At 34.0% G+C, this 16,108-nt stretch overlaps 1 pseudogene; it reads left to right on the forward strand.

The window, feature by feature from the left end:
• The first annotated feature begins 790 nt into the window (after nucleotides 1-790).
• LOC142643371 (putative amidase At4g34880) lies at nucleotides 791-16,108 on the forward strand (annotated as a pseudogene).

Genomic DNA, 16,108 nt, shown 5'->3' on the forward strand with positions numbered 1-16,108 from the left:
AACTTTGTTTCTCTTTAATAATTCATTGTGAATTTTCGTACTACCTCATAATTCCCCTGAACTGGTGACGTATAGATTTGTGCTAGAAAATAAAAGGAAAAGGTAGAGCCAATAGGATAAGTCTGAACCAGATGAACCAATAGAATAGAAGAGGTAGGGCCAATATGATAAGTTTGAACCCTAATGGTGGATGACTTTGCTCCAGAATACAGAGTTTGAAGTTTGAACTCACCAAAATTGCAGCAACAGAAGACAAGGCTGACATAGATAAGCATTTGGGAACCAATAGGAATTTGCAGTGGGCTATTGGCGGATAAGATGGCAGCAACAGATGGGGCTGAAGAAGTGAATGAGTGAAATACAAACTTTTTCTAAAAAATACATTCTAATACCAAATACCCAATTATGAGTTTTTAGTTTTAAAAAAATATTACAAAAATATGCTACCAAACACAATTTTTACATTTTCTAAAAAAAAAAAACACAATTTTTACATCATAAGTACTCAAAAAACGTTTTTAATATACTTTTTAAATCACAATTTTCGCATAATTTTAAAAACCAAAAAAACAATACTCCTGCCAGACGGCCTAAACCTTTTTTCCCATATTCGCAAGCACTTTGCTCACGAGTGCTGTGCCCTTTTGGCAATGTCGAGTCCTACGCAGATTCCCTACGGAGACAATTGCAAAGTTAATCACGTTTTCTCGCATCCCATCAAGTGTTCTGTGACTTTTGTCTAGTGGACACATCACCCAAGCTTCACGCTATAAAAAAGAAGCACGGATATAGAATACTCTCAGCGAGTTGACCATGACTTCCATGGCCACCAAGTATTCACCACTGAGCTTCACTGTCTTCTCATCCCTGCTCCTGATTCTTCTAGTCACAACATCATCCAGTGCCCAAGCCATCAAGGCCGCCCATGGCTTCTCATCAATCAAAGAAGCCACCGTGCATGATATCCAGCTAGCTTTCAAGCAAAACCAACTCACCTCCAGGAAACTCGTTGAGCTTTACCTTAAACAAATAAGCAGACTCAACCCGGTCCTTAAGGGTGTCCTAGAAGTGAACCCAGATGCACTATACCAAGCTGATAAAGCTGACCATGAGCGCAAGTTTAAAGCACGTGGGTCACTCTCTCCATTGCATGGCATTCCCATTTTGCTCAAAGATAACATTGCAACCAAGGATAAGTTGAACACCACGGCCGGCTCATATGCACTGCTTGGCTCAGTTGTGCCACGCGATGCTGGTGTTGTAACCAAGTTGAGAAAAGCTGGGGCCATCATATTGGGGAAGGCCACTTTGAGCGAGTGGTCTCATTATAGGGCTAATGCTGTACCTAGTGGCTGGAACGCAAGAAAAGGCCAAGGGAAGGTGAGTTTAATTGTGAAAACAATGCTAAAATCATGGTAAATTTAGGCCCATTTGTTAAAAATTATTGCGAGGATCAAGTATATGAAATTGATGCTGGACTAGAAATGACAGTTTCCACTATATACACACATTCTACTTGTTTTCAATGCAAGATTTCTTGTGGCTCACATAAGGTGCTTGATTAAATGTGAATGAAAGAGCTCACTCTCATGATTTTCAGAGAGGAGTTGTGGTATACTATAGTATATTTATACTTGGAAAAAGTGAAAAATACATTTTGGATTGCTATCTCTTCCTATTTTGTAGTTGGGTTTTAGAGTTGGATGAATCTAATCTATAGTTAAGTTTGATTTTTCTATCTAGATAAACTTGATCTTCTTATTGTCTTTATCTTGGATTGCTCTTGTTTGAAGTTTATCACTGTCCTCTGATCCAATACGCAGTACATACATCCACCTTTTAAATTTTTTTAGGCATTTTTTTGCCTCAAGTCCATTTCACTAAGAAGCGAAGACACAGACACGAACACAAACACAACATGATTTGGTTGGGGATATGACATTTAACTAAATAATTAATTAATATCATTAGGCATATTGATTAATTCGCAGACTTTTTTTTTTTTTAATTTTAAATTCCAAAATAAATAACAACTATCAAAATGTTTAAGAAAATATCTACAATTAAATGAATTTTCTTTTAATGTGAACTACTTTTTTTCTTCTCAAAACACTACGGACTTGCATGTAGGAATGTCCCTAGTGTCTCTTACATGAACACCTCGGCGATTTGGTAGTGTCCCGACTTCTTACCCTCTCTCCTTAATCACATCCACCAGCATTCTACCCCTTCTATCATGTGCAAATTTACATATAAATTAAGAAAAAAAAAAAAAAAAGCACTCCTTGTACATTTTTCAGAAATTGGGTCTAGGAAACTGCTGCCAATGCCCTTTCTTTTTTAGCCAATTTTGTAATATCTAGGTAATTTTAAGTACAGCAACAAATTCTACTTAGTCACCTTAATAAATGGAGCTAAAAAATAAGTTTGATCTTATGTTCCATAAACTGCTTTGCTATGGTGTGCAGAGTCCTTATACAATGGGAGATCCTTGTGGGTCAAGTAGTGGATCAGCAATATCAGTAGCAGCAAATATGGCAGCGGTGTCACTAGGGACCGAGACTGATGGCTCTATTTTATGTCCGTCCAGTAATAACTTGGTAGTGGGCATCAAACCAACCGTTGGTCTCACTAGTCGAGCTGGTGTCATACCAATCACACCAAGACAAGATAGTGTGGGGTAAGTTTTCTCCCTCTCTTTTTATCATTGAACAGAGAAAATTTTATTCGTAACAAAAGAGACAAAAAGCTCTCATCCTTTCCACCTCCAAAGCCTAATGAAACCCAGCATGCAAAAGAATCTGAAGGGACCATCTATACATCAAGCCCATGAGTAGCTCTAACATCCTTGTGGACTCTCTCAAAATAACAACTTACAAAAACTTTAGCTACAGTCACAATATCACACACAATTTTCTAGTCGGAGGACTGCTTTGGACAGTTGATGGACTCTAAAAAAAAAAAAAAAAAAAATCCCCTTCTACTACAACCTGAGAATAGTTTCGAGCTTTGGAGCAGTTCTTACCTATAGCTACGTCACAATTTACCTTTGTTTCGTGTTTTTTCAGTTTAAGCCACCGCGGCTGTTCTGTTTACCTTATAGGCATACTCTCAGCGCACCATAATTTCTGATGCATCTCTACTTCCTTGCAAATTTTTCTTAAAAGCTCCATGCTGTCAAAAAATTTCTTGAAATGCACCATTTGGTTTCTTACCCCCTAGATTTGGTCAAATGTTATAGCTGCAAACAAAACAAAAAATTTTCTGCTCTGGCGATCCTCCTCAAATTGGATAAAATAAGGTTCTAGGAGGATAGATGTAAGTTGCCTAACATGATTAAAATGTATATGCTATACTTCCTTTTTCTTTCATAAAGCAATAGTTGGGGGAGGGGAGATTTGATTAATCCTAGACAGCTTTGTTGGATACATTAAGAAGTATCAGTTGAGTTACAATACTTTTGGCATATTTTCTACTTCCTTACCATGTACATATCACAAGAATTTCAATCCAAATATATACAATTATTATTATTATTTTATTTTTATTTTTTTTGGAATTGCAATGTAAGATCGTAAAATGACATTTACAAGTTTCGTTATTTCACTTTTTTGATATCTTCTTAGCCTTGCCATATTAACTGTTAGAGATGCCTTGTCAAGTTCTATGTCTATTCTATAACTCTATTCCAGGTTCATTGTATTTAATTTACTTGAAGTGTAAACAAAGTAATTCCAATCTTATTTGGTGCTCAAACATTAATGCCAATCCTACTTACAGTGTAAATATTGTGTAAGCCTATGTTTGAATTAGCCTAAGATTTAGACTACTATAATACCTTTTAATGAATTTATGTAATACATAGAGCTTAATAGAAAAGATCTAACCATCAAGGGATTTCTGCTATAGACCTAGACATCCACGTTAATTTTTGCATTCTATCTCTTTCTCTTTCACTCTATAGGTTCTTCCTAATCAATTCTCAATAATGGCCAGCATAAAATTTCTCTGTCACCATTGTTGTTATCTACTTTGCAAGCCCATCCTATTTGTCTATAAAATCCCATATGCATCTTTCTAAAATATGCTATTTTATGACAAGACGATCTTAGTGATTTCAACTGCATTCAATGGGCACAATCATCCTTCTTCCTTACTTGATCATTGTCTTTCCCTATGATCATGTGTCCTCAACCATCTAGGCGAAGTATTATGGAACACATCGATAGTTAGTCTTCTCTATTAGATTTCTTTTTCATCATGCTGTTTGTTTGTTTAAATCCCTTAATGCAGATTGTTTAACCTAATATATTAGCCAGGTAGTTACTTTGGTTAATTATTCATATCTCGGTTAAAATAATAACAAATCATGTCATGCAAAGAAGTGAAAAATAAAGAACACCACGATATGACGACCTAGGAAAATCAATAAAACCAACAATTTCAAGGTAACCTAGGTAGGATTTGAACTAACTATCCTCAAGGTAAAACAAATACACTATAAAGAATCAAAATTTTTACAATCAGATTTAATCCTAAATCTATTGCTATCTAAAGTAGTAACTTACTACCATGGTCATGTGCAAGTTTCGAATCCACAGACTCCTCTCTCTTAGATTTGCCGCACACAAGCACCCACGCTTATGACTTTGAGATCCCACTCAAAGGTTTCAGATCACGGCTTGTTGATCTATGTAGCAACTATATTGCATCAGCACTTGATTGTAAATCTTGTTCTGGTAGATGCTTGTAGAGTTAAAAGGTACAGAACCTCTCAGATCTCACAGGAGTAACTCACAAGTCTTCCAAGAGTCTTCAAAACATGGCTAGGGTTTTTCTTTTATATGTAGGATTGTTGGACTAAAACCTTAAACATTTTCGCAGGCTTGGGCCTGTGTAAAATTCTACAAAAAAAAATTTCTGCAATTTTTGATATATCACTACAAGAAAACTGGGCTACTGCGGCGGGCCAAAACCGCCGCTAAAGCCCCAAAAACCGCCGCTATAGGTACATTTCACCTATTGCGGCGGGGGCTATTGCGGCGGTTCTACCCGCCAGGCTTGTCGCGTCGCAGTATCTCTATTGCGGCGGTACAAAAACCCGCCGCTATAGATACGCTTTTTAGCGGCGGTTTTAGTCTATTGCGGCGGGCAAAAAACCGCCGCTATACAACGTTCGAATTTGTTTCAAATGACTTTTAGCGGCGGGTCGTGCCCGCCGCTATTGTGTTCACCTTTAGCGGCGGTCAAAAAGCGCCGCAATAGGTTCCCATTTTATCTATTAAATGAAACCCTATTGCGGCGCTTTTTGACCGCCGCTATATGTTTGAACCTATAGCGGCGGTCAAAAAGTGCCGCAATAGGGTTTCATTTAATAGATAAAATGGGAACCTATTGCGACGCTTATAGCCCGCCGCTATAGGTTCTTTTTTTTTTTTTTTTTCATTCGAACCTGTTACAAAGAACCTATAATAGTTTAATAGTTTTAGCTCTACTAACACAATATCACAAATGTAATTAATTAACACCACAAATGTCTCCAAACTAATATAATATTAACATAGAAATACATTATCAAATACAAATAACATTGTCTATAACCATAAAGTACATATCCTAGAATAATATATCCAAATAAACATATAACAGAGTACATATCCTAGACTACTCCTAACTTTAAATTCTTCTATAAAGCAATGAAAAAGCTTTCTTATGATTGCAACTCATCAGTTGGTGATTCTGATGCAAAATACGGCTCTCATGTTTATAGAAACCTGCATCACACCATCAAGCTATGCTAAAAATGATATTAATATGAGCTTGCCCTTAGATTGCCACACTTTTTCTGTGCAACCTGAAGAGAAGTTTATAATTTGATTCCACAAATAACTGGATGAAAAGATGAATCCACAACCTCAACTAAGTTAGGACCTCAAGTTTGTAATGGGATTTTTTTTTTTTTTAACATGAGTAATGAAATTTGATAAAGGGGTGCAAATCCAAGTCCAGAGGAAGTATATAATAGACACCCCAAGCAAAAGAGTGAGAGACTAACAAGTTAAATCCTAGAATTAACAAAAGCATTACAAAGTTAAATCTTATATATATAGCACTTAAAATTAACATCATCTGTAAACCCTATAATCAAAATGAATTAATTACAGAGAAGATTAGAGAGCATGAATTAAAATGAATTACCCACCAAATAATCAATCAAAGGTATGATTTTTACCCAAACAATAATCAAAAACCCAGAGAAGATTAGAGAGCATGAATTAAAAACTAATTTAATTAAACTTTGCTTAAAAATAATGTGTTTATACATGAGTACATGACAAAACAAGAGTGAAGAGAATTAAAAAATGGAAAAGGAAAAGACATTAATAGTATGAAGTAGAAAAAGACTATTTTTTTTTTTTTGGAGAAGAGAAAAAGACATTAATTGAGTGTGAGTACAATTTCTTTTTTTTAATAGTATGAAGTGGACTAAGCATTAATACTTATATGTTTTTATGAAGATATGATTTAGATATTTCTAAAACATATGAGTTCTAATTACTTTGACTAGTAAAATTTTTTATCTTGACTTTTTTTTAATAAGAAAAATTGGTGTTGTAACTTGATGATAAAGATAAATTATCATAGCTAGTGAAAAATAATTTTAAATTCTATATATGTGTGTGTGTATATATATATATATAATTTGCCCTTTAAAAAATGGATACATAATTACCTACGAGGCTACTATGTCAAGTGTGAAGTATTAAATTAATTGTTTCCCAGTAAAGCACATCAGCGTGCATATGTATATATTGGAGTTTGCTAAATTAAATGTCGAATGACTCAGAATCGCATTTACCGAAAAAACCAACTCACATTCTCGAATGCTTATAGGTTTTGGTTTGTTAGGGGCTAAGTTAATTTCGTAGCTAATGCATGCAAACAAAAGGTAGTGACAACTAAAAATTCAAATAATATATGCACTATATATATATTTTAAGATCACACGTGGAAAGAAATCTTTCTTTTTCTCTGGTCTCTGGGTCTGGGCATTATGGATGTTGGAAAAAGTGTCGAGAAATCTAAATGAAGTGATCAAATTGATCTTTTTTTTCACACTAGACATGCCGCGTTACTTTATTGGACAAACAAGAAACCAATCATCACACTAGAACATAGGCAAAACCATTAACAAATGTAGAATATAAAATTTAAAACTTACCCAACAGGTGCTGTAACCCCACCATTGGCCATGACAGCATGTGCTCCAACCATAACCTTTGGGAATTACAATGACTTGTTTCTTTTTAATTGTTTAATTTCTTACTATATATAATAATCACAAACAAACAGCATTAAATAAGAGAAAAAACACACTGAACTCCAATGAAACATGCACACAAACACTGAAAGCTTAAAATAGATTTCCAAAAAATATGAACAAACACAAAAGATTTGAATCCTAAAGCAGATAAAAGTTCATGAATTAGTGATAAACGCGCAACTCATACCTAAAAGTTACCTTTAAAACTTGGCAAAAATAAAGTTAAATGTCATTTTTAAGGTTTTCTTTAAAGCTATCAATAACACTGTCCATGGCTCTCCCCACAAGCACCACAAAAATAGATAATAATTAAAACCTTCAAGCTTGAACCATGGACTTCAGTGTCACATGACTGATTCATTGTTTGCTAAGGATGTCATAGACCTTGGTGCTGGCCATACTGGGATTGAAAGTGAGAACTGTTTTGGGTTATTTCTTATGTTGTTTTATAATATATATATATATATATATATATATATATATATATATATATATATATATATATATATATATATAGAGAGAGAGAGAGAGAGAGAGAGAGAGAGAGAGAGAGAGAGAGAGAGAGAGAGAGATAAATCTTTTAAGGCAATCATAAAGCATTGTCTTGGTTCAACAAAGTTAGCATCTACTTTTCGTTCCTCACACAAATGAAATGTTAATTAGTAAAAGATGTTGCTTCCCAACCACTTTGTTAGAACTAGTTGGTTGATGTTATTAGGACAATTAGTAAATGTCAACTAGTCGATGGACTCTAAAAAGATGTAACTAGGGGTGTATATAATCAAAAGGAGAGTCAAGGATTAGGAAAAAATTAGTCGCAAGTAATCTAATGTACAGTCATTTTCCTTGGACCAATAAAATGAACACGTAATTGAAAGGGTGCTAAGACTTACCATCTGAATATACTTTAATTGCTTTAGAACCTGATCCGTTTCTAGCTCCCGAAGCAAATAAAATAAAACGAGATTTGATTAAAATAAAAATGGTAAACAACTAACACAAAGAAGAGAATTTAAAAACAAAATGAAGTCATAATGACCGAAGAGAGCAATAGCCCATTATTTACAACAAAAATACATTTTGATCTATTACTTTGTAACCAATCAGAAACATGAACCCCTAATCAAGGCTATTTGGTAACATCATGAGATAAATAATGTTTGACACATAGTACTACATTCACTTTCGTATAGATTTGAAGTAGTCAAGCATTACTCCCCATGCCCAAAATAAAAATAAAAAAAACTTGAGATTTTTCCAATTTTAAAAAAGAAAGTTACATAGAAGGTGTTATTCATGAGTAACTTCTTGAACTAACTTGTGAGCATTATAGACCAAGTTCATGGGCAAACAGAGACAAAATCTCACATTCATCCGTGTTGGCTCATACTTCTCCCAGCGGAAGAATAGAATAACTTTAAAGTCAATATTACATAAAAAGAAGGGACGGGGGGAGGATTCCTTAAACTCCGAGTAGCAATAGTTTCACGGAAACTGAATTTTCTAAAAATCTTTCTAAATTCTTCATCCATTCCATCATCAAGCTCAAGAGTTTCCGGGACATACTCCACTTCAACTTGCGGAAATGTCTACAAATTTCCAACATATAAGAATAAGAGAAATAAACATGTTCGTAACCATGTAAAAGAACTTCCCGATTTATAATTCATTGGACAACATGAATATGGGTATTATATTTTTAAGATCTTAATACTCTCTTTTCAAGCTAATGCAAAACCAGCTTAAATTGAAAACGAAATTCATCTTATCTTATTCAGCTTTTCTTCTCCGGTAATGTGAAAACTAAACGTAAATAAACTCTCAATTAAACTCCATCGAGAAACTAGGAAGAGAGATTACTTCCAGTTCTATTCATTTCAAATATCCATATAGAAAGTTTTACTTTGCACCTTATAGAGTTCAAGCTTATATTCCTTTTTCTTCGAGTTCAAGAACAATTACTTCATCTCTCAATTTCAAAGATATTCGTGAAATATATTCTTCAATTTAAATAAATCTCATCAAGTGGTAGTTTGCTATGATCTTTCTCTCGTTTTCCTTCGGTTTCTAAACAAACAAACAAACAAAGCAGGAAATAAATCACAAAGAAAAACTCCATGCTCCACTTAATTCAGCAAACATACAAATAAAATCAATACACAAAACGTTAAGCATTTTTGCTATCACAGATTCCAATATCCCATACAAAAGAAAAGAAGAGATAACCTGTTGTGGATCGTTGGAATCAGCGTCGCTGGAGGAGGCTTGGGAGGCCATGGAGTTCTTCTTCTGCTTACGGCGGCGACGACGTCGTTCGGTATCGCGGGACTTCTTGGTGGGGTTGGGGTTAGGGTTAGGGTTAGAGGACAGATCTCCATTGGCAACGTTGCCGTTGGAGAGTAGTTGTGTGTGAGAAGGAGTGATGGAGGTTGTGTGTGAAAAGAGAGAGAGAGAGAGAGAGAGAGAGAGAGAGAGGACAGAGCGGCTGAAGGAGAAAGAGATGCTAGGGTTTTAGTTTTAGATGTTTAGTTTTATATAAATTCAAAACGACGTCGTTTTGATAATAGAAACTTAAAAATGAAAAACGTTGTTATGAAGGTTAGAACCCAAGACAGGAACTTAAAACACACATGTGCTTACCATTAAGGCAATATATATTTATTAATTGTATTTTACCTATAATAATATATATAGGTCTACAATAAATTACATTTATTTATTATTTGTTTATTCAAGTTGGGCTTACATATATATATATATATATATATATATATATATATATATATATATATTTCTTGATTAATTAATTTTAAAATTATTTTAGTAAAACTTAAAATGATGTGGTTATTAATATATATTTAATAAAAAATGACCGATACACCAAAAAAATAACCAAAATTTTCAATTTAAACAATTGATTGACGACATGACTATTAATCTTTGATCACCTTGAAATTTTTTAAGCATAAAAAATATATAAAGATAATGTAATCTAACTGTAGATTTGTCAAAATTCACATTGAATTAAGAAATATAGGGTTGAGTTCAAGTTACACTTGATGCAACTCTAAAAAATGTTACACCAACCAATAACTTATTGTTGAATTCAAATTTTGAAAATCCAACCGTTGGATCATATTTTCTATATGTTCTTAACATGCATGCCAATCAGATATAATTTACTATTTGATCTTTAAACTCATCTTTTATACATTATTTTAAACTACAAAAACTTGAATTTAAATAATTGATTGATGACATGACTATTAATCTTTGATCACCTTGAAATTTTGTAGGCATGCAAAATATATGAAGATAATGTAATCTAACGGTAGATTTGTCAAAATTCACATCGAATTAAGAAATATAGGGCTGGGTTCAAGTTACACTTGATGTAACTCTAAAAAATGTTACACCAAGAAATAACTTATTGTTGAATTCATATTTTGAAAATCCAACCATTGGATCACATTTTCTATATGTTCTTAACATGCACACCAATTTTCATGCCAATCGGATGTAATTTACTATTTGATTTTTGAACTCATCTTTTATACGTTATTTTAAATTACAAAAACTTGAATTTAAACAATTGATTGATGACTATTAATCTTTGATCACCTTGAAATTTTGTAATCATGAAAAATATATGAAGATAATTTAATCTAACGGTAGATTTGTCAAAATTCACATTGAATTAAGAAATATAGGATTGGATTCAAATTACACTTAATGTAACTCTAAAAAATGTTACACCAACCAATAAGTTATTGTTTAATTCATATTTTGAAAATTCAACCGTTGGATCACATTTTCTATATGTTCTTAACATACATGCCAATTTTCATGCCAATCGGATGTAATTTACCATTTGATCTTCAAACTCATCTTTTATGCGTTACTTTAAACTACAAAAACTTGAATTTAAACAATTGATTGATGACATGGCTATTAATATTTGATCACCTTGAAATTTTTTAAGCATGAAAAATATGTGAAGATAATGTAATCTAACGGTAGATTTGTCAAAATTCATATTGAATTAAGAAATATAGGGTTGGGTTCAAGTTACACTTGATGTAACTCTAAAAAATGTTACACCAACCAATAACTTATCGTTGAATTCATATTTTGAAACTCCAACCGTTGGATCACATTTTCTATATGTTCTTAACATGCATGCCAATTTTCATGTCAATCGGATGTAATTTACCATTTGATTTTTAAACTCATCTTTTATGCGTTAGTTTAAATTACAAAAACTTGAATTTAAACAATTGATTGATGACATGGCTATTAATCTTTGATCACCTTGAAATTTTTTAAGCATGAAAAGTATATGAAGATAATGTAATCTAACTGTAGATTTGTCAAAATTCACATTGAATTAATAAATATAGGGTTGGGTTCAAGTTACACTTGACGTAACTCTAAAAAATGTTACACCAAGAAATAACTTATAGTTGAATTCATATTTTGAAAATACAACCGTTAGATCACATTTTCTATATGTTCTTAACATACATGCCAATTTTCATGCCTAACGGATGTAATTTACCATTTGATTTTTAAAATCATCTTTTATACGTTATTTTAAACTACAAAAACTTGAATTTAAACAATTGATTGATGACATGGCTATTAATCTTTGATCACCTTGAAATTTTTTAAGCCTGAAAAATATATGAAGATAATGTAATCTAACGGTAGATTTGTCAAAATTCACATCGAATTAAGAAATATAGGGTTGGGTTCAAGTTACACTTGACGTAACTCTATAAAATGTTATACCAACCAATAACTTATAGTTGAATTCATATTTTGAAACTCCAACTGTTGGATCACATTTTCTATATGTTCTTAACATGCATGCCAATTTTCATGCCAATCGGATGTAATTTACCATTTGATATTGAAACTCATCTTTTATGCGTTATTGTAAACTACAAAAACTTAATTTTATACAAAAACCTTACCTATAGTGGTGGTCACAAAAAACGCTGCAATAGATCTCATCTACAGCGGCGGGCCAAAATCGCACCGCAATAGGTGACATATAGCGGCAGTTTTTGCACCCGCCGCAATAGGCCCGCCGCAATTTCGAGCCTATTGCGGCGGGTCATTGACCCGCCGCTATATCTAAGCTGAAAGCCGCTAAAAGAGGTCTATTGCGGCGGGTCACTGGCCTGCCGCAATAGTACGCCGCAATATACTGGGTCTATTGCGGCGGGCCATTGGCCCGCCGCAATAGATCTCATGTACTGCGGCGGGCCGAAAAAGCGCCGCAATAGGCGACCTATACCGGCAGTTTTCGCACCCGCCGCAATAGGCCCGCCGCAATAGGCCATTTTTTTTGTAGTGTATTGAGCTTCACCATTCAATCAGTCGAGCTTCACAGAAATATAAACCTTTTTCCTACAGTATGTACATTCTTGAGTTTTGACCTGTACAACTTTGAGCAATGTCTAACACTTAATTATGACATATTTTTGTTCTCAGTTTGCCAACACATACAAGTTGATATTCTAATCATTTAATTTTAAATCTTTAGAACCTAACACATGCGTTCTCTATCATCTTCAGGCCACATTAAGCCTTTGATCAATAGCCTTCATTGGCTTTCTTGTTGGTCACGTGTTTTCAAACATCTTAGCTGAGTATCACAGACCATGTTGATTAGTATCCTCTCATCAATTTTCCTTTTGGTCATGCATCTTTTATAGGAATCCCCTTCTATGCAACTCCTCTTTTATAGGATTCCCTCTATGAAGGATTTTCCATGTAAGTGAGATGATTCTTAATGGAAGTTGGGTTTTCCACAATGTATTCCACAACTCAAGTGTAATATCATTTGCCCTGTTAATTTGGTTTCGATCTTCTGTTTCCTTATACAAAATTTTATATCTTAACATTGTAACTTCCAGATTGAGCATATGACAATAATAGCTTATCTTTTGGGAGGGGAGACTTGCTAAGAGGGATGTCCAAAACCTCCTTCATTTTATCCCTCTGGTAAAGTTTAGCAAGAAGAGCTGGCATCCATGTTCTTTGGTCCTCATCTATGAGGTCAGAAACCTTAACGATGTTTGAGTTGTTAGAGGGCTTTGTTGTTTCCACCTGTACCCCAAGAGGATGATCGATAGGAATAACTTTCTCCTTCCCCATCCTCCATAGTGCTTGGCCAGCCACGGATTCTCTGTATTTGAGAATGCTTCTCCATACCCATGATGTAAAAGTTGTAGACTTACATGAAAAAAAAATGTTAGACTTAGGAAAATATTTAGCTTTAAAAGTTCTTGCCACCAGAGTGTTTGGATTTTGAGCAATTCTCCAAACCTGTTTGACTATCATTGCTTCATTCATGATCTTTGTTTTCAATTACCTAGCCCACCGTCTTCCCTAGGTTGGCACAGGGTTTGCCTGTCCAATGTAATCTTTTTGAGTTGGTATCATGTCCCCATTAGAAAGCATTCACCAAAGAGTCAATTTTTCTGCAAACTATGTCAGGCAATCTAAAACAGTTAAAATTGTGGATAGGTAAAGCTTGTAACACCAATTTTATAAGGGTTAATCTCCAAACTTGAGAGATCAACTTTGCTTTCCAACCCTAAAGTTTTTTCGAGCTACCTTCACAACAATGTCCTGAAAGCCATTAATTCTTCTACCTCTAAGTATAAATATGATGCCAAGGTATTTCCCAGGCTCATCCACCAGCTTAACGCCTTAACCCCCTAATTGTTGGCTTAACTAGTCTTTGGTTGGTCAAGGAATATTGGGGCTGAGGATTAATTCAGATTTACCAAAATTTACTTGCTTCCTCAGAGGTGACAATACCCAGGGAGAGTTTGTATAATTGTATTGACACCTTTGTCATTTGCTTTAAAGAAAAGGATTGAGTCATCAGCAAAAAGTAAATAAGAGATTGTAATCCTACTTCTTCCCTCCCTAAAACCAGTTAGAGCTCTTGAAGACTTGGCTTAAATGAGTTAACAAGAAAGAATATAGGCACACAAAAGAAAAAGGTAAGGCGAGATAGGGTCACCCTGTCTCAATCCCCTAATGGGTTTGAAATGTGTAGAGGGACTACCATTGATTAAAAAATTTTAAAAGACACACTATCTCCTTTATTTTTTTTTCTTCATATTTTTCTATATGCTTTACAATAACATCATAACTATTTCTTATATTTTCTAACATAACATTAGTTATGTTTTATTTTTATTTTTTAATATTTACACCAATCTTTTGTCAACAAGCATCATCATTGTATTTCACAAATTTCGTCGTAACTTTATTTGGATGGAACAGGCCCATTTGTAGAACAGTAGCAGATGCTGTCTATGTTCTTGATGCCATTGTTGGCATTGACCACTACGACAATGCAACAATTGAAACATCACGATACATTCCAAAAGGTGGCTATGCACAATTTCTTAAGATCAATGGGCTCCGCACTAAGAGAGTGGGGATAGTGAGGGACTTCTACAATTTTGGGAATGATACGATTACAGCTCAAATTGTTGAGCAACATCTTAAGACACTAAGGTAATTACTTTCAATGCTTAACCAAATGTATTTTAAAAAGTTACTATCAATTTTATTGCAAAAGGCATACAAACTAACATGATATTAAATATGTTTAATTACATCAAAAACATAAAAATTAATTTCCAATATTTTTTTAAATCGTGTTTAAAAGTTGATGCATCAATTTGTAAGGCTTTGATTATAAAATTTTTACTAACAGTAGTATCACTTTTTAAAAAAATTATGTGAATATGTTATGCAAATTTAGGAAACAAGGCACCATTTTTGGTAGACAATCTGGAAATAACCAATATTGACGAAATCTATATGTCGAGCGATGAAGACATTGCAATGGCGGCTGAGTTTAAAAGATATATTAATGCATACCTAAAGGAGCTAGTGGTTTCCCCAGTCCGTTCCTTAGCTGATTTGATTGCCTTCAACAAGAAAAACTCAAAATTGGTGAGTACAATAAATTGAGGTTCTCTTGATTTATGTAATGTCTTACATTCATATATAAGATCGGCACAAGTAACTGAGCAATGCTAAGGACATAATTTTCAGTAAGTTGTGACTGGAGCAACATCACTTTCACACAAACCTATTACCAACTACTTTCATCTTTTTTGTTATATGCAATTATGCTAGTAGACATTAATAGTTATGAAAAAAGTGAAAATTTGTGTGCCATGAACTTATTGTTACTAAAAATCATACTCAATGATAGCTAATTATTGATTATTCCATGAGTGCCAATACAGGAGAGGTTAGATTATGGACAAGACCTGTTTATAAAAGCTGAAGCAACAAATGGAATTGGAAATGCAGAGAAGGCGGCGCTGGTGAATTTAGCAAAACTAACTAGAGAAGGTTTTGTGAAGTTGATGACAAAGAATAAGCTAGATGCAATAGTTACTCCTGATTATAATGCTGCTCATATCCTTGCAATTGGGGGTTTCCCAGGAGTAATTGTCCCTGCTGGATATCGCTCTGACAGGAAACCGTTTGGCTTATGCTTTGGAGGACTAAAGGGTTCAGAGCCTAAGCTGATTGAGATTGCCTATGGCTTTGAGCAAGCGACAAAGATTAGAAAGCCTCCTAAATTGAAAACTTAGGGCTCTATTACATCATTACAGCCTCTGTTCTAATTATATGACTTGTATTAGTACCTAAAAATCATGAAGCAAGATTTGTATGTAAGCTAGTAGCAGCATCTATGCTGCAAAAATAAAAAATAAGCCTTTATGTTTATTTTAA

Source organism: Castanea sativa, chromosome 7 (assembly GCF_040712315.1).
Source record: "Castanea sativa cultivar Marrone di Chiusa Pesio chromosome 7, ASM4071231v1".
Taxonomy (NCBI): Eukaryota; Viridiplantae; Streptophyta; class Magnoliopsida; order Fagales; family Fagaceae; genus Castanea; species Castanea sativa.